This window comes from Cavia porcellus, unplaced genomic scaffold (assembly GCF_034190915.1).
Source record: "Cavia porcellus strain 051 isolate PalLab524CR breed Dunkin Hartley unplaced genomic scaffold, mCavPor4.1 scaffold_21, whole genome shotgun sequence".
NCBI lineage: Eukaryota > Metazoa > Chordata > Mammalia > Rodentia > Caviidae > Cavia > Cavia porcellus.
In genome coordinates this window covers 7,011,076-7,030,727 of record NW_026947504.1, presented here as the reverse complement: position 1 = coordinate 7,030,727, position 19,652 = coordinate 7,011,076, and the positions used below count along the sequence as shown (strand labels likewise).

Genomic DNA, 19,652 nt, shown 5'->3' with positions numbered 1-19,652 from the left:
GGAAATGAAGAAGAATTTGCGATCTAATTGAGCTGGCAGGGGATTAGGCAGCAGAATGCAATTACAGGGGCTGGAGCTAGGCCAGGGGCACCGACACCCCGAGATGTGGCCTTGCCCAGGTGACTGGACCCAGCCAGCCTCTGGCCAGAGACACTGCTGGGGGAGGGGGTAAGCAATGGGGCTAGGGCCTGACTGCTCTCCTCAGCATACAGAGGAAGGGTTCCAGGTCCATGTGATACCCAGAAGCAAGTTTTACTGGGAATTTTCCTCCAGGAGAATAAATGACAGCAACATGGACTCACATGAGGAACAGGCAGACAGGCACATGTACTCTCACATGCTCTGTTCATGCATATACATGCTCCCAGGTAAACCTCTCGTATGCATATTCACCTGCACAGGCGCAGTTTCCAACCTGCAGACACACAGCTATGGCCCTTTGCTGCCACTGGCTCCACCAAAGTGGGGGAAACATGAAAAACACCCATGACCTTAAAATCCTTTTATTCCTGTAATCACAGGCTGCCATCACCGTGGATACGTGTTGTCACCCTGGCCCCAGCCTGTCTCCCTCTGAGGCTTCCAAAACTCCCAGCAAGCAGGCAGACAGGGAAGCTGCCCAGTTACTGCTGGGAGGAAAAGGAGGGTGGAGCGGGTTGAAGAGGTTTGATGCTACACGCACACACACACACACACACACACACACACACACACACACGGCGACCTCCAACAACTGTGAGGAACAGCAGACAAGAGACACAGAAAGAGAAAGGAAAGGAACATGCAGCTATCAGCCACGTGAAGATGCAGACCACTGCCCAAACCTCACACCTATATTCATACCCAGGGACTCAAACACTCCCAGATTTATAAGCACATTCAAAATACATACAAATTATGAATACTAGCTCTCCCATATCCTAGAGACACAGTGTATACATTCCTGGATTCACAGGACATACTCAACTTTCAGATACACAACCTCAGATTCGTAAACATAAGAGTGTACATACATATGCATTTATACATGCTCCAATTCACGAACTCAAGCATGCCCAGACCTCTATAACCTGAGACAGACACATTCGACACTAGATTTATAAATATACAGTATACCTTTTAGATACACATGCAGTAATCACCAAGTACACATAACCAGATTCCAAAATCACAGACCAACAGACTAGTGCCACAGAGCCTCATCTGTCAGCTGATCCTGCCTCTCTCTGGCTTAACAGGCAGGCGGAGGGCAACCTGGGAGGGTGGACTCAGCACTGGGAGAGGCAGACAGTGAAGGGAAGTAAGAGAAGGCAGAAAAAACTTCAGTGGGATATTCTTGTTGGGCAGTAGTGCGTGAGTAACGGGGGAGGCTTTTTGTGGTCTGGTGAGTTCCAGCTATGAGTGAGAGTTTAACTATTAATACACTTAATCAAGGACACTTGACACACAGATACACAACCACACACACTGGGCCAGGATGGACCGAGTGGGAGGGGTAAGAGGGGAGCCCCAATCAGGGCCCCAGAAGGTGGGAAAGGGGCGGAGCTTCTGCCTCAGGCCTGCCTCCAGAGCTGGGGCAGTGTTGATTCTGCCATCCCTAGAAAGGTAGGGGCTGATACACAAGTAGATGTGCACTACTTACACATCAGGCCAATAAGTGAATTACGTGTAAGTAGTGGGCCACACAAATAATAAGCCTTCCCTGTCCTTAGCCAGTTTAAGCATGCTCCACTGCAACAAGCTTGGGAATTAGTTCTGAATAAATGGTTACAACGGACTCGGAAGCAGACCAGCCTCCCCCATTCCTCTAACCCACTCTTGCACCCCTGCAAGTCAGCTAACCTCTGTCACACCTATATCCCTTTCTCCCCTTCTAGGGTATGACCCTCACCTCCATTAGATCTTCTCATGAATAATTAGGTGGCTGGTGGATTTCTAAACAAGGTGGGACATTTAATTCCCAGGGACTTTTTTCTTATCCAGATTGCAGCCCTGCCCCCACAAGCCCACAAGACTCAGTTTTACATTTGCCAAATGGGTAGAAGACTGGCAAAGAGCTAGAAATGGATGGCAAAACTTCAGGGTCACACAGTGGGGGACTTTGGAATATAGCCCTGTGTGGGCCTGGGCCCTGGATGCACAATCTTTTTCTTCCCTTCCCCCACCCAGCCCAGCCCAGCCGGGTGGACATTCCAGGCCTCACGTGATAAAGAGGAGGCCACTGGCCCTCGGGTAAGTCAACAGCCTCTGTCGCGGGAGAGATAGGAGGCCCAGGCCAGGGTCACCTGCTGAGCCGGGAAAACAGCCCGATCCAAACACACACATAAATAAGGTACCAGCGACAGCCAGCCAGCCAAGGGTCTGTCTTCTGCACAACAACCTCTGCCCTCACCTTAGAAAAGGGGGTGGCAGGCCAGAGGGAGACGCAAGGCTGTCTAGGGGCTTCCCTGGGAGAGTCCCAGCTCTTGCCAGGACGGATGGGAGAGGATCTACCAAGTCCCAGGGCTGACTGAGAACTCCGAGGCCAATCTCTCTCAGCTGTTCCCACTCCTTCCCAGGGCAAAAATCAAACTGTCACCCCCTCTCTCTTCTCTCCAAGGAGAAAGGACAATTTCCGTTCGGGGGGGGGGGTGACAGCTGCAGAGCGGGCCGCCAACCCCCCCCCCCCAAGCTCCAGCCTCTCATCTAGGGAAACTGCTAAATCAACACCACGCAGTTGCAGGGAGGAAGAGCTGGCCGCAGTCTCCCAGCATGGCTTTCAAAAAAGCATTGGAGGGGGCTCAGGTCCCAATTCTTATGTTCCAGGGTCAGTTGGAACCCAGGGTATAGAAGTCTTCTAAAAGGGGATCAGGTCAAGCTTAGGCCAAATGTTCCCAACTGCAGGGACCGACACCCCCCACTCCACCCCACCCCCGCGAGCCGGGGCAGCTGAGGTGGCGCCGGGCGTTCAAATCGCGCTCCAAACAAGTCCGCAGCGACCGCGCTCGCAGCCCCCGCCAGGCGGCCCCAGCGGAAAACTTGAAAGGGACTCTGTTTGCCGGCGGCCCCGGGGCGGCTCCGGCGGGGGCGAGGGCCGAGCGATCACACACGCCCCCCTTCTCAGCGCTTCCTGAGTGAACGCGGGGGGTGGGAGGCTGGGCCCACTACAAACCCAGGGCTCCGAACGGTGCCCGCGGCGCTAGCGAAGGCGGGGATCGAGGGGCTGACCGCCCCCTCCCCGCCTCGCCCAGCACCCCCAACCCGAAGACGCGAATCAGACCACCCAGGGTTCAAGGGGTAAAGGAGGGCGCGGCTGCCAAGCCTTCAGACCCCGTTGCAAGAGGCTCCAGGGAGCAGGTCTTTCCGGATGAGTCACTACAGAACCCCCCAAATCTACCGACGCCTCTCAGTGCAGCCCAAGGCACCAGCCCAACTTCGTGCACCCCTTCCGATTGCCGGGGGTGGGGGGAAAGAAAGGGGGTTGTTCTCTTATTGGGCGCTTCACCTCTGACAGGCGCCGGAATGGGCCCCCTCACGTGAAAACTGGTGTCACTCACTTTGTCCATCCTAGAAATAAACAAAGCCAGGCGCACCCCGCGCGCCCCGCCGGAAAGCAGCCCATTCTGGGCAGGGACAACTTCCCCTAGTCAGAAAATTAACACATTCCTCTCGCGGCAGCTCAGCCCCTCGCCCCAGGGAAGCAAGGGGAGGGGGGCTCGGGCCGAACTTTAAGGTAAATTTGGGACCCAAGCAGCAAAGCAGGCGCCTGGGACACCCGCTCCCACCCCAGCTACGCAGCTCGGGGAACACCCCCATACTCCCTCCCTCGTTTTGCACACCGCTTAGCCCACGAGGGGCTCGGGAGGCAGTCCGAAAGACTCCCCTAGGCTGGGGAGGTAAGGGAGTAAGAGGCCGCGAGGCGCGGTGGAGGTGGGGGAAGATACTCGGACGGAAAGAAAAAAAAAGGTCAAACTTGATCAGCCCGCCAGGCACCCCACGGGCAGCGGGGGCGAGGAGCCGGAGGGGAAATGCAGAAGTGGCCGCCGCCTCTCCCTAGTGGAGGAGGAGGTTTGGCCACGCATGGACGAGGACGCTCGGAGCAGCTGTTGTCGCCCCCAAACACAGGGCAGTGAGTGAGGTCTGATGCGGGGAGCACGCACCAGCGATCTCCAAGCAGCCGCCCCCGCGGCCGGACGCCCGCAGACACCGAGGTGAGGACCCCAGCGCCCGTCACCCCAGCGCCCGTGAGCTCCAGGCATGGGGACGAGGACGCTACCCTGCAGGGAGAGCCCCAGCCCCACTGCGCCGCGCCTAACCCGCCGTCCCCGACCCTAAAACCCCTCTTTTTGTCTGAACTCAGTGATCTGCGACCGAACACACTGCGGCTTGGGTATAACAGCGGCCACCAAGCGATCACCGGCGCTAGGTCTCCGAGCCTCGGGGGCTCCGCGGCTCAGGCTGCGGGCGCCCCCTGCCCCTCTCAAACACAGACGCCCCCCCCGTCCCCGGCTTTCCGCACCTGAACTTCGGGGGAACCCGCGCCGCCAAACTTTCCGCCGACTTGCAGCGAACTCCGGCCCCGGCCGCGCACCGAGCCCCGGGGGAGGAGAGGGAGGGAGGCGGGGAAGGGGAGGGGGCCGGCCTCTGGGGGGGCCGGGGGAGGGCCGTGGCCCGACACCTACCGACTCTCCGAGCCGTCCAGCCGCCACCGCCGCCGTCGCCGCGAGACCGGGGGGAGGGGCGGGGCGGGGAGCTGCGCTCCGCTCTAGGCACCGCCGCCGCCGCCGCGGTGCGCTCCGCTCAGCCGCGCGCCGTGCCGGGGCCGGGGCCGGAGTCGCGGCTGGCCCGAGGCGGGGAGGGGGGGGAGCCTGCAGCACCTGCCCCTCCTCCCCCTCCCCGCGGCCCAAATTAAAAAACAACAAAAAGCAACTAATCACCCCCGAGCGGAGCGCGGCGCGGCGCGGCGGGCGGGCGGAGGGCTCAGCGAGCGGCGCCCGGACTCAGCAGGCGGCGCGCATGGCTGGGCGCGGGCCGGGCAGGGCTGGCCGCTGGGCCAGGCTGTGTGTGTGGTGTGGGAGGCTCTGCCGCGCTTCTTCCTCGGCTCGGACGCCTGCTCTCGCCACCACTGCCACCTCTGCTGCCGCCGCCTCTACATCCCCGCTCAGGCTACGCCGCCTCTGCCGCCGCCGCTGCGCGCCCGCCCGGCCAGGAGCTCTGAACGCTGCCCGGGGCTGCCGGCAAAACCCGGACCGGACTCTCCGCTCCCTCCTCCCTCCTCCCCCCTCCACCTCCGCTCCCCTCCCTCCTCCCGCCGCCTCCCTCCCAGCGCAGCTCTGGCCACTTGGACGCCGCTGGCTCTGAGGCTGGAGCCACAGCCGCTGCGCCTCCAGCTCCCCGCGGCCTGGTGAGGTCGGTCCAGGCTTAGCTCCCCCGCGTGCCCTGCTTCACCTTTTTTTTTTCCCCCCGCGCAACTTTGCAAGAAAAAGGAAAGAGGATTTCCCCTTCTTTTCTATCCCTAATTTGTGAAGGATGCCTGGCCTGGGTTTGGACATGCACCTTCCGGGAAAAATCCACTCTCCCTCTGTACCCTATTCACCCACGCAAGAAGTTGTAAGGATCTGGTAAGAGGGTTTGCCTCCAACCTCTTCAGCTCAGGTGCACCTGGAGCCTGAGACTCCTAATTGACCGTGTTTGGGCCTAGGTGTTTGTCCAAAGACCCCACCCTACCCTGATTCCATGGGTCTTCTCGGAGAAAGGGGACAAAAGTGTCCTGTCCCATTTCACAGATGAGGAAACTGAGATGATTCCAGCCCAATCTCTGGGTCGACTACATTATGGTACCCCAGGACAGTGGCCTACAAACATGAAGTCTGGAACACAGCATCACTGAAGAGGTACTGATTGAAAACTATGAAAACCTCATCCCAACTGCAGTAGGTGCCCAGTGGGGACAGACAGACTTGGGCCCATATATCCCTGCCCTTACTCCATCTGTGCCTCCTCCATTGCCCAGCTTAACCTAATCATCCAGCTGCAAATGTCTTTCCAGGAACCCATAAAGTAAGCCCCTGGCTCCCATAATCCCAAAGTGTCTATAATCCCAAAGTGGAAGTTCTCCAATTTTCTGGGATTCGTGTGGACAGACTTGTACTGCAGGCTGAAAGTCAGGCCAAGCAGAAAAAAACACAACCTCCAAACTCAAAGTGGAGGAAGGGGATGGCTGACCCAGGGCCAGGCATGGTGGTGTACACCTGTAATCCCAGTATTGGGGAGGCTGAGGCAGGAGGATCGCTAGGTGTTCAAGAACAGCCTAAACTCCCTAGTGAGACTATCTCCAAAAAGAGAAAAAAAAAGAAAAACAGCCCTGGATTCCCAGATTAAACATTACAGTGGGAGATGAAGATCAGGGGTCCAGATAACTGGGAGTTAGTTAACTGCTGAAACCTGGGCCCCTCTAGCAACATCAAGGGCTTCCTAGAACAAGCAAACCTGTCCTGCCTTGTTGCTTCCTCTGCATCTGTGCAGCCTGGCTGCCTCCTGACCAGGGCCAGGGCCAGAGCACCTAGTCTTTGGGGAGCAGCAGCTGATATCCTGAAACCTACATGTGGACTTTGGGGCCCTATCCTGTCTGGGGCATTGGGAGTGGTGTCAAAGAGCAGAGCTTATCTGAAATGTGTTGTCTGCTCCACTCCTGCCATCCCAGGCCATGAAGAGGAGCTCCTAGAGATAGCAGATCCCTCCCCAATTGCTTCCTTGCCCAAATGCTAATGTGTCCTGTCCTCCCTTACCTGCTGTACTGGTTTCAAGAATGACTTCCTGACAGAGGTAGTTAGCCCTTCTCCAGCGGTTCTCTCTCTCTCTTTTTTCTTTTGATAAGGTCTCTCTAGGTATTCCAAATTGGCCTTGAACTCACTGGGTAGCCCATACTAGCCTAAGATCCCAGCAGTCTTCCCCCCTCAGCCTCTCTCTCTAGTGCTAGGCTTGTACCTGGTAGCAGGCTTCTTAAAAGGCATCCCGAATAACACAAAACATACCATATGAGTAAAGTTAAAGTGCTTACTATAGAAACAGTTTTAAGGCAGTGAACACTCCCAGTAGTTTACATCTAACCTTCTTGGAGGTTTTTTTTTTTTTGGGGGGGGGGGGCTTCTTGGTTTTTTTGTTTTGTCTTATTTTTTGAGACAGGGTCTCAATATGTAATTTGGGTTGTCCTTGAACTTTGTAGTCCAATCTGGCCTTGAACTCAGGATAGTACTCCTGCCTCAAACTTTCAAGTGCTGAGACCACAAACACTACCATATCCAACTATACATCTAAGCTTCTTAAAGATTTTTTTTTTTTTTCTTTTTCATTTTTATCAGTACCAGGGATCGAACTCACGACCGCCTGCTTGCCAGGCAGGTGCTTATGCTGCTGAGCTAAACCCCCAGCCCTGCTTCTTAAAGATGGGACATTCTACTGGGCATGGTGACATACACCTGGGCATAATCGCACATATTCAAGAGGCTGAGACCAGGAGGATTATCATGCATTTGAGGCCAGCTGTACTACAAAGTGAGATCCTGTCTCAAAACAGTTAAAGATGGACATTCTGTGTGGTATCCTACACCTATAATTCTAGCATTCTGGGAGACTGAAGGAAGAGGATCACAAGTTTGAGCCCACTCTGAGCAATTTACCAAGATCCTGTCTTAAGATTAAAAATTTAAAAAGGGCTGCAGATGTAGCTAAGGAGGGAAGTCCTAGGTTCAGTCTCCATTATGAAGAAGAAAAAAGCTTCACACCTAAGAACAGGTCTATGCTGAGGGGCCAGGGATATAGCTCAGCTACATAAGCACCTGCCTGGCAAGTACAAGGTCCTGAGTTCCATCCCTGGTACAAAATAAAAATCTATGCTGAAATCCATGAAGAAATGTAGAGAGTAGCCCCACCATAGGGAATTGCTATTTATTAATTAAACACTTATTTTGAGACTTCTACCCCCACCTCTGGAATCAGGAAGGCAAAGCCCAAATGGCTACAAGCAGCAGTGGTAGAAACCCAGGCATCCCACTGGGGATAACTTCCTGAGAAAGAGGCAATGACAACTTCCCAGCCCAGTTCAGAGATTGCATCTGGGGCTGGGAAGTTGTCATTTGTGAAGCACTTGCCTAGCAGTCCCAGGTCCTGGGTTTCATTACAAGGTGAGGGTGAGGATGATGAGCAGAGGGTGAATCTTGGAGCTGCCTTCTTCTAGAAGTTAAGAATTAGGGAGGGGGTAGCTCAGTGATAGAGCAATTGCCTAGCATGAGATCCTCAGCATAACAAAACTAAACAAGAAGGGGTGGGGGATTTAGCTCAGTGCCCACCTGGCATGCGTGAGGTCCTGAGTTTGATCCTCAGTACCGCAAAAAAAAAATAAATAAATAAACAAACAAGAATTGCTCTGCATTAGATCCTCAGCACCACAAAGCTCACAAAGCTAAACAAGAATTGGTGAGGGGGCTGGGGATTTAGCTCAGCGGCATAAGCGCCTGCCTTGCAAGCAGGCAGTTGTGGGTTCGATCCCTGGTACCGGTAAAAAGGAAAAAGACAAAAAAAAAAAAAAAAAAAGAATTGGTGAATACCTTGGGGGCTGGGGATTTAGCTCAGCGGCATAAGCGCCTGCCTTGCAAGCAGGCAGTCATGAGTTCGATCCCTGGTACCGATAAAAAACGAAAAAGACCAAAAAAAAAAAAATAGAATTGGTGGATACCCATCCAACCCATTGCGAACCAAAGAAGAAAAGGACAGAATTGGCCACATGGAGCCTTATACTTTGATGTTTGTAATCCCAGCCCTTGGAAGACTGAGACAGGAGGATCATAAAGAATCTGAGCTCAGCCAAGACTATATAGTGAGTTCAAGGGCTGCCTGCACTACATAGTAAGACCATGTCTCAAAGCCCTGAAATCCCAGCACTCGGGAGGCTGAAGCAGGAGGATCCTTGTAAGTTCAAGACCATCCTAGGTTACAAAGTATGCTCAAGACCAGCCTAAACTGTATAGTGAGAACCTATTTAAAAAAGACAGAAAAGGGGCTGGGGGTTTAGCTCAGCGGCATAAGCACCTGCCTTGCTAGCAGGCGGTTGTGAGTTCGATCCCCGGTACCGATAAAAATGAAAAAGACAGAAAAAAAAACCCAAAAAACTGGAGGCAAGTTGCTTAACTCACTATTGCTGCCCCACCTCCAAAGAAAAATACTTGTCTCACATTGTTATTAAACTTTGTTTGAGACAGGATTTCACTGTGTAGTCCACACTGGCCTCTACTGCAAGATGCTCTTAGCCAGGAATGGTGGTACATGCCTGTAATCCCAGCACTCAGGAAACTGAGGCAGGAGGATCATTGCAAGTTTGAGACCAGCCTGGGCTACCAAGTGAGCTCAAGGCCAGCCTGACCTGCAAAAGTGACACCCTGTCTCAGAAAAAGGTGTTCTTGCATCAGCTCCCAAGTGCTGAAGGGACAGATGTGTGCCACTGTGCCCATTTTGTTAGTAAACTTTCTTTTGAGTTCTTTCAGCCAGTCAGTTGACCTTCAAGAAGTCAAGAAGTTTGTAGCGCTTTTGAGGGAAAGCCTCTTTAACCTTCTATCCTGTTTTCTAGGGAGGAATTGCATGTGGTTCCGTGTCTTTTTATCTGTGCTAAGAATCAAAGAGGGCCTCAGCATATTAGGTGAGTGCTCTATCATGGAGCTACCCCAACCTGATTGGGATTGAATGCAGCCTTGACACTGAGCTACATCTTCAGCCCTTTTTTCCTCTTTTGTGAGAGTCTTACCAAGTCACTCAGTTGCCCACATATGTTCCAACTGTGGTCCTGCTGCCTCAGCCTCCCAGAGTGCTGGGCCTACAAACCTTACACTCTCACACCTACCAGTGACCGTGTGCTCTAGAATCCTGTTGATAGTATTCATGCCTGTCATTACTAAGCCTCCACCTTGAGCAGGATTGGTAAACAGTTAAGGCACATTATGTCATTTACTTCTTATAATATCCCCATTTTTCAGATAAGGAAACTGAAGTGAGCTTGGTACTGTTTATTAGCTCTGAGATTTGCTGGCCTCTCAAGGCTTCTGTACAGATCTGACCTGGGGCTCAAACACTTCACATCCTATAATGGCTCCTCAAAGCCCACAGATCAGCACAGGCTCCTTGTCCCACCGGGTTCTCTTCCTTCCCCTTAGCCAGCCCTCTCCTCCCTATAATCCTTAGGCCCTGCTGGTGCCCTCAGAGCCAAAAGCCTCCTTGGGTTTTCAGGGCTTCAGTGCTGGGGACGGAACCGAGGGCCTCCCACATGCTAGGCAAAGCACCCTACTACTGTGCCCTCTGGGCTCCACGGAGCTCACCTCCTGAACTCTTACTGAAGATCAGCACTAGGAACCTTCTCTGTCACTTCAGCCTGAGTTTAGGCCACACCTCCAAGGCCAGTGCTAGCTTCTGAAAGTCAGAAAAAGGTACCAGCTTTGGACACAGCCTTTGAAGCTTGCTTTGCTAGGTGCCTCTTTGAAGTGCATGCACTGCACACCTGTACTCTGTGGCCCGACTTTGGGCCCCTCATCTGTCTTCGGCTCCAGTCACAGTGACCACATTGCACAGAAATAGCTCTTTTGGGGAGGGGCAGTGCTGGGGATCTGAGACCAGGGTGGCACCAATGCTAGGCGGGTGCTCTATCATCACTCCCAGCCCTGGAAATAGCTTTCATCTGCTCATCTATTTTCCCATCCACTCACTACCACATCCATGGAAATTCCTGAGGATGAGGGAGGGCTTCCCACCTACTCCGGGCCTGAAACTTAGCTCTAAATAGGTACCAACTATGGTGGTAGCCTGCGTCTTTCTGAGTACATACTATAAGTAGGGCATCATGCTAACAGCTTTCTTAATCTTCAGGCATGGTCACTGGCCCAAGTTTACAAAATAGCCAAACTGGGACTTTTATGTTTGTTTATTTTTTATTTTTTTGGTCTTTTTCCTTTTTTATCGGTACCAGGGATCGAACCCACGACTGCCTGCTTGCAAGGCAGGCACTTATGCCGCTGAGCTAAATCCCCAGCCTTATTTTTTACTTTTTCAATATGTAGTTCAGGCCTAGGTACTATTGTGGCCCAGGCTGGTTCAAACTTGACAGTGATCCTTCTGATTCAGCCTCCCAAGTGCTAAGACTATAGGAGTGAGTGAGCCACCACACTTGGCTCACAAAAGCAGGATTTTAACCCATACCTTGTTGGAAGCATTTTCCACATCTGCTAGGTATCTGATGATGTCTCTTTGATTTAACATCTAGTGACTGGGAATGGCAGTATAGAGAAAAGTCTGGGAGGTAGGATTTCTAAAATGATGGCCAGTCCAGAACCTGCCTAATATCTACCCCTCTTTAGGCCTAGTTCCCTTATGGTATCACAAAAGATGGGACAGAAGGCGTTTTCAGTCTTGCCTGCTGGACAGGTACAGAACAGTCTTTACTGGGGTCATATTGGACTGTGGTCCCTCTAAAATCCTAACATAGAACAGGGAGGAGCCTAACTGTACCAGACTGTGGACGGGCCTCTAGGGCTCCAGCCCTTCCCACTGACTCCTTGACCATGGTCTCCCTTGCTCACACCTCTGACCTCTGCAAGGGCAAGAAAGCTGTGAAACTGAAGGAAAACTTCAGACAAGCCAGGTCTTTCTCCCAAGTGGTCCAGGCCTGCCCATTCCTGAGAAGTAAGCTTGGTGATTTGTACCTGACCGTGAGCTGTGTTAGGAAGGTAGAAGGACTCCAGTTCCAGAAGAAAGTGGCTCTAAGAACTGAGTGTGATGGTGTACGCCTATAGTCCCAATATTTAGGAACCTGAGGCAAGAGGATTGTCATGAGTTGGAGATCAGCCTGGACTCTTTAGTGGGCTCAAGTCTAGCCTGAACTACTTTTTTTAAAAAATGGACTGGGGATATAGCAGCACAGCACCTGCCAGGCAAGTGCAAGGCCATGAGTTCGATCCCCCCCCAAAAAAACCAAAAACCAAAAAACAGCTGGGTGTGGTGGCACAGGCCTGTAATCCCAGCACTCATATTGTGAGTTCAACACCAACCCAAACTGCATAAGGGAGACTCTGTCTTTAAAAGAGAAAGCAAACAACAAAAAATGGCTCTGAGGACAGAGATGGGAGAGATTAGAAACCAGGCCACCCTGCCTCCATATTTCCTCTTTCCCAGGCCCATCTGCAACCACGCCATAGACAACCGTGGATACAGCCTCACATTCTCTGCTCAGCCTGTATGTGGAGGGCAGACAGGGGTAGGGACAATCTGAGAGGTGCCACGCCCCTGAGGGAAACCTGGCGTGGTTCAACTGGTCCTGTGGGAATGGGACTAAGTGCTCCCAAAGGCCAAAGCTGTGGTTCCAGGGCCCTCAGGGTCAGGAAGAGGGTGGAGAGAACAGTGTGACTCTAGGAAGGTAACCTAGGAGGAGCTTTAGGAAGGGGGGCAGACACAGCCCTTATTTGTCCCAAACCCGCAGGCCCTGCACCTGGGGGAGGGGTGCCCTGAGCTTGAGAAGCCAGCCTGGCCTGAAAGTGCTCTGCCTCGGGCCTACAGGTTAGGGTAGGGTGGCTGGGGAGGCCATGCCTCCTTTCACCCACCAGAGGCCAAGCCAGCTGGGAGAGGCCCCTCACTCTCCAGCTGGGTATGGCCCAGACTCTTCAGGCTGGGGGTTCACAGATCCCATCCACCGGCCCTGTTCTGTGTTCACCTTCAGACTGCAGCAAAGGGGTGCCTGGGCTGCAGTTGAAGTGGGCCCTGGATGAACTGCTCTTTGAACTGGTGGGACTGGTTTTGTGTCTTACTGCCTGGGCAGTCATGAGTTGCCTGCTGGGCCTGAGAAAAGGGAGGCCTTGGGAAGGGGCCCCTCGTAAATCTTTAACTCCCAGAGCCGCCAGTGGGTCCCAGGGCCCCACCCCCAGTCCTTACTCCGGCCACCCCAGACCGGAGGTTAGAGGTCTCAGCACCTGGGCAAGTCCTTCCCCCCATTACCTGGCTGGAGAGTGGGAGGGGCGCGCAGAGATGGCCCTTCCCTCAAATTTAAGTGCTTCTCACCCTGTCTCGCCTCTAGCTTTCCTTCCCCAAGCCCTGCAGCCCTGACCTTTGTCTCTCCGAGGAGACAGACACTCTGGGTGGGCCTTGGGGCAACCCCTGGGCAAAGTCCCAGCCCTGATTTTTTCCAGATAATTATACGTCTCACCCACTCCTCCGCAAGGGGTCTTGGTTCTTTTAGCAGTGAAAAGCTAGACTTTGTTCAGAATTGAGATTGGACCCTCAGCATCGTTCCAACCTCGGTTCCTTGTGCTGGGGTGGGGGTGGAGGGACAAAAAAACGTTCTTTGTGAAAAGGTTACAGAAACCTTTTACCTGCTTGGTAGATAATCTGTTTAGCAATCTATTCCTAGTTTGCTAATAAGGAAATTGAGGATCCAAAAGGCATATGGTAGCTGTACGTAGCAGGCATGGGTTTGGTCCAATTTTGTGCCCTACAGCCAAGGATAGCCCTTGAAGGAACTGAGGTCATGTCTTCAAATTCCTAAATTACCTGTGGTGGTACACACCTCTAATCCCAGAACTCCAGAGGCTGAGGCAAGGGCAAGAGGATTACCCTGAGTTGGAGGCCAGCCTGGCTACATAGTGAGTTCAAAGCCAGCCTGCACTACAAAGCAAGACTGACTGGAACCTCAACACACACAAATGAATGAGTAAATAAATAAAATTTTCAAATCTCTAAAGTGTAGGAGTGAGGATAGAACCTAAAAAGAAGAAGGACTGGACATTGTCCCCCCTATAACACTATAGGGCTTCTTCTATGAGGTGAGTGTGGACAGGAGACCATTAATATCCCTACCTCTCAAGGGCTCCACCCCCAGTTCACACCTCCCAGGAGATCCCCTGAACCCCAGGAAGAACCTCCCGGACAGCCCAATGAGGGAGGATTGATGATGCCACCCTTTTCACTAGGGAAGCATGTCAGAAGCTGAGGAGATAGAAAAAAACATCAACTTTTAATTGAGATTGCAGATTCAGAAAAGAATCGTAAGTTAAATGATTCCCTGGGGAAATATAAAAAATTACTTATGGGATGGCTAAATCTGGCATGCTTCAATCAGGGGCTGTTGAAAAATCATTAAGATATACAAGATGATTTTTTTTAGATATATGGGAGCTCTGTCAGAGGGATGGCCGTTGCTCTCACTAGGTCTACTCAAGTGGCGTGGCCTCTGGTGTCACCCATACCTAGGTCTGGGGAAAGGAAACAGCCCCTCTCTGTCAGGCCCTGGGGACCCATGAACTCAAACCAGGAAGAATGCTTAGGAGGGAGGGTGGTTACACAGGGCTTTTTTATTGTTGGAAATGTTTTTTTCCTCTTTCAGGTCAGCTTGAGAAAATGGGCACCTTGCCAGGCGTCGTGGCACACACCTGTAATCTCAGCCCTCAGGAGGCTGAGGCAGGTATGCTGAGTTCAAATCCAGCCTGGGCTACATAGTGAGTTCAGGACTACCCTGAACTACATAGCAAGATCCTGTTTCAAAAGAATAAAACAAAATGGGTGCCCTAGTTAGACACAGGACAATTTCCAGAATACACTTGTGGACCCATACCTGGGCCAGGAGGATGATCATTATTTTTGTCTGTTTATTTACAGTACTGAGAATATCTAGCCCAGGGATCTGAGCTACATTCCCAGCCCTTTTTATTTTTTCCATATTGCAGTTTGAACCTAGGGTCTTCACACTGAACGATATCTGTAGCCCTTTTTTTTTTTTTTTTTGTCTTTTTCCTTTTTATCGGTATCAGGGATCGAACTCACGACTGCCTGCTTGCAAGGCAGGTGCTTATGCCGCTGAGCTAAATCTCCAGCCCCTCCCTAGCCCATTTTAATGTTTTATTGTAAGATAATAAAATTATCTTTTACTAATTATCAATTAGTAAAATTGCCTAGAGTAGGCTGGAACTTTCCATACTCCTGCCTCAGCCTCCTGAGTGCTAGAATTTACAGGCATGTGCCACTGCACACACCCTAGCTTTCTTATTCTATTATTTTCCTGTCTTTTTGAGGCAGGATCTCACTATGCAATGCAGGCTGGCCTTGACTCATTCTGTAGCATAGGCTGGTCTCAAAACTTGCAAGGATCCTCCTGCCTCAGCGCCCTCCCACATCCCCGCCCTACCAGTGCTGGGATTACAGGTGTGTACCACCATGCCCAGCTGATCACTAATTTTTGCCTTTTTTTTTTTGTATTAGGAATTGAACTCAGGACCTTGCACTTGCCAGGCAGGCACTGTGCCAGCAAGCTGTATTCCCAGCTGATCACTAGCTTTTGAGGCCACTCCCACTTGCTGCAGCCTGTGGGGTATTTCTTTTTTTTCTTTTTTTTTTTTTTTACCCCATTCGATTCCTTGGGAGCCTGTGGGGTATTTCTGTCTCTCATATAGAACTTCTAGGGTAAGGCTGGGACAAAAGTGAAATATTCCTGGGGCACAATCACTACTGTGTATAGAAATGCACTCTTGGGGCCATCATAGGGATAAGGCCTTACCCATCTTCCATCTGCCCAGTGCCTGTCCTTCAGTTGGTGCTAAAGAAATGTTTACTGAAGAGGAGGGAGGACATCAGGTGACTGGAACAAGTATGTTGCGTGTGCACATGTGGGGGGGGGCACAGCATGGGAAGGAGGAAGATGGGGTGATGGGTACCTGAACCCCTGTGCTGAGGCCCATCTGTCTGAGGAATCCTCTCTACCACCAAATCATCAGGGAAGGCAAGAAATCCGAGCTGGATGGTTGTGACCACACCTTGTAGGTGACCTGAACCAGATCAGGCGCTATTTTAAACTCTAGTCCTAAGCTGCAGTGGCCAGCCAGGCCCATCTCTGATTACAAAGCCACTGCCCACCTCCCCAGCCACTCCTGTCTTCCCACCTGGAGCTAAGTTCCTGTGGGTCTTGGACAGTCTGTCATCTGGCACTGGTACCCCTTTCTATCCCCCTAGTTCTATCCACATAGGCACCCTCATCCTCAGTCCACACAGGCATGCATTGACCTGCATGCTGGCTGAGAGTTCCCCAAGGATGAGGGTTCTCTTCTCCAGGAATGAGGCACACCCCAGCCTCTGGACCTGCAGTGTGGGGCACTGTTTCTGCTGGGGGCCCAGACCACAGGGGCCAGAATCAGGCTGACGCTTTAGGAAGAAAGGACATAGGCTAGATAGAAACAGGGACTTCTCAACCATATACTGGAGAACAGACACTCTCCTGCCTGTCTGCCAGGAACAAAATGACTCCAGAGGTAGCACCCTCCCCATTCTGTTTCAAGGGCTATGCATTAGGATATTCAGTGCCATGGAGCCAAGCCATAGCATCTTTTTCCTAGCCACCCACCTGGAGGGGGTAACCATGAATCCTGGGCACAGGTGGCCCAGCTGTCAACTGGCTGGACTTGTGTCTACAATCTTTCTTCTACTCCGGGCAGTACCCCCACAGGTTCTGGGTCCTGCCAGCCCCATCCTGAGCACTGCAATGATCTCCAGGGAGGCAGGAGTACCAGGTATTGCCAGAGTACCAAGGGAAGGAACAAGGCTGATCATCCGTCCTGGAGGCCCAGGGCTCAAGGGGGCTGGACAGAAGGCCACTTAGGCAGCCTGAGTAGCCCCATGACCTCATCTACTCCCCCACCCCAGTAACAGCCTAAGCAGTGAAGTATTGGCACTAAGCCTGGTGCAGCTGAGCAGTGACGCCAATAGCCCTGGCATCTCAGGCAAGCATGGTTTGCTCTAATCAGGCAGTTGGGACCATGGGAATAGGGGGTATCTCCCACATTTCTAGACTAAGACAACTGGGGACAGCTTCTCTCCCCCACAGAAGATCTTTGGCAAATGCAAGGGCTCCTAGGTAGCCCCTCCAGGGAAGCTGATGCTAGGGTTAGACCAGTGAGTCTAAACTAGAGAAGCTAACCAGAAGACTTTTTTTGGTAGCAGGGATTGAACTCAAGACCTCGCACTTGCCAGGCAGGTGCAATGTCTGGAGCTACTGGCACCTAATGGTTAGAGACCAAGGATGTTGCTAAACATTCTATAATGCACAGAGAAAATAATTAAAGGACTTACTGCCCAGAGGGTTAGTGTTGAGATAAAGGAGCCCTGGGTGCCAGATATGGTAGTGTATATGCATGTAATCCCAGCCCTCGGAGGCTGAGGCAGGAGGATTCCTTGCAAGTTTACTAAGTGAGCTCAAGGCCAGTCTGAACTGCATGGTAAGACCCTGTCTCAAACAAACAAAAAAAGCCCTGGTTTAACTGGGTGTGGTGGTACATGGCCTATAACTTCAGCACTTGGGAAGCTAAGGCAGAAAGATCACCATGAGTCAAGACCAGCCTGGGCTACAGAGTGAGTTAAAGGCCAGCCGAAACTCATTGAGATTCTATCCTAAAAAGCAAACAAAAAAGAAAAATACAAAACCCTGGAATAAACTTCTCTAATTGGCTCCCAAAAGGGGGTAAGGGACATTCTTCGCCCCCTCTACATATATAGGTCAAGGCCCATTAAGTCTCATCTCCAAAGGCAGAGAAGGCCTTCTGCTACTCTAGCTTTAGAGGCCCCTTGTGGCCTGAGGAATGTGGAAAGCTACCTGCCTGCCCACCTCACACACCAGCTTGGGCCTATTTTAAAAAGTGCTCATGATTGTAGAGCTGGCAAAATATTTCACTTGCCTGAGGAGGGGGACTTACATTCCACTTCTAGGCAAAGTCTCTCTACCAAGCCCTTCCTGCCGAAGGAAAACTGTGGGGCTGCCCTATCCCTGGGGCTCATCTATAGCCCACGCAGCCTTGGGCGGGCTATAAACTCTGGCCTCTTCGCCCTTTCTCTGCCCCCTCCCATTTCTATTTAGGAGGCAGCCATGGTGGCTCAGCTCCTGTCTCCGGTTTCCCAGGGAGCTCTGCTGAAGCAGCTCAGCCTCCGTGGGTCCATCTGTCAGGGAGGCTGTTCCGCCCCATCGATTGCTGTTCCCAGGGGGCTGTGTTGCTCGAGGGACCCAATGTGGCCGCCAGATAGGAGAGAAGCACACGGATAAGAGGCCAGGAGGGGGCCAGCTTGGCAGCAAGCAGAGCCAAGAGGGGCTGACACTGCAGTGAGAGGGCACAAAGCTGGACAGGCATAAGAAATGTACAGGGCCAGGGGCAGTGAGGCTGCAGACTGGCTGGGATGACCTCTTAAGCCAGCTGGCATCCTCAGTCTTGCCTTTCGGATTCACCAAGTTCCCACTTGCAAAGACAACAATAGTAACATTTACTGACATTTACTGAGCAGAAACTGTGTGTGCCTGGCATAGGGCTGGGGCTCCAGACACCTTTGCTTTCGCTGGAGATCACATCTATCAGGAGCAGGTGCTATTATTTTCTAGCGGGAGAGAAAGCAGCTCAGAGAGGCCTTGCTAGTAGCCGCACAGAGGAGCTGGAGCTAGTCTTGGAAACGGGTCAGCCTGGCCCAGTGGCTGTGCCCTAACTCCAGACCCACAGCCAGGTCTGAGGGGGAGGAGGCAGTCTCCCTGGCCAGAGGCCCTGCCTGCCCTCCCCGCGGAGCCGCCTCCTCCCCTGGGCTGCGTGACATCTGCCCCGCTTCCCGGCCCCAGACAGCTGCCCAGAGCCACGTCAGCACTTCCACCGGGGAGTCTGGAAACTGGCTCTGGCTCCTGCGTGAGAGGGGACTGGGTAGGGGTGTGGGCCACAGACGGGGTGGCTCTCAGGGTGACCCACTCAGCTAAGCAGAGGGAACCTCAGTTTCCCCTGCTTGCATGTTTGCGTGGTGGGGGACACTTGGAGAGGTGCTCAGAAGAGAAGGTAGCATCCAGAGTGGACAAGCAAATATTCCCACACAGCCACAGTCCTAGGGACCCCAAGGGTAGCCTGCGATGTTCCTCACAGTCTGCTGGGGTCAAGGGGTCTGTTTTGGTGCGGCTCCTGATGGAGTAAGGGGTGCCCAGGAGGTGTCCATGCCGGGCCCAGCTCCGCACACCGGCAAGCTGGGCCCAGAGATAACTGGCGCCTCCCGGAAAATCATTAGCATTAGTGTGGGCCGGCAAAGTTGGCCCGCTGGCGCCTCCACCCGCCGGAAACGGCCCAGAGCCCCCACCCGGCACGCAGGCACACCAGTGAGCCCCCGCTTCCGCCGCGCCTGGCCAGCTCAGACTCGTATGTGCACACCGTCCCTGCACCCAGCAAAGGTGCAGCGGGCCGTCGGGTGGGCCGGGCCGCGCCGTCGGGGGCTTCCCTGAGCGAGGCGGACGGTCCGGTCCGCGCTCCGGGCGATCCATGCCGGCTCTTGACAGCACCCGAGCTGGCGGCAGCCCAGGGAGTGTGTGGAAATGACACCGCCAGGGCGGCGGAGATCCCCCCTCCTGACATTGGCTGGAAAGTGGAGCAGCTCGTCAGGGACAATCAATGGCGATCGATCGCCGCACGGCGCGGGTGGACGGCGCGGGGGAGGGGCAGCGCGGGCTGCAGGGGCGGGGGCCTTCGTGGCGGAGGTCAAAAAACATATCTGAAGTGTACAGCAGTGGGTGGCACGGACGCACGATCCTAACAGACATCATTACGGGCCACCAACACCACAAAAGAGTCCACGCATCACACTCAGTTACT

General features: G+C 53.1%; 1 protein-coding gene and 1 long non-coding RNA gene across 4 annotated transcripts in view; one reads left to right on the top strand and one right to left on the bottom strand.

The window, feature by feature from the left end:
• The window catches only part of Cxxc5 (CXXC finger protein 5), a 33,978-nt gene extending 28,765 nt beyond the window's left edge, over positions 1 to 5,213 (bottom strand). Inside the window, exon 1 of one of the 2 annotated variants that reach the window (XM_003477483.5) lies at positions 4,662 to 5,213. The gene's annotated coding sequence lies outside the window, so the exon portion shown is untranslated. The other variant, XM_005006945.4, reaches the window with a different exon arrangement.
• The window catches only part of LOC134471902 (uncharacterized), a 35,513-nt gene continuing 17,786 nt past the window's right edge, over positions 1,926 to 19,652 (top strand). The window contains exons 1-5 of one of the 2 annotated variants that reach the window (XR_010041611.1): positions 1,926 to 4,190; positions 5,766 to 5,873; positions 9,602 to 9,670; positions 13,977 to 14,051; positions 14,390 to 14,934. This is a non-coding gene — a long non-coding RNA (uncharacterized LOC134471902). Of the gene's footprint in view, positions 4,191 to 5,765; positions 5,874 to 9,601; positions 9,671 to 13,976; positions 14,052 to 14,389; positions 14,935 to 19,652 lie in introns of those variants that run through there. The other variant, XR_010041612.1, reaches the window with a different exon arrangement.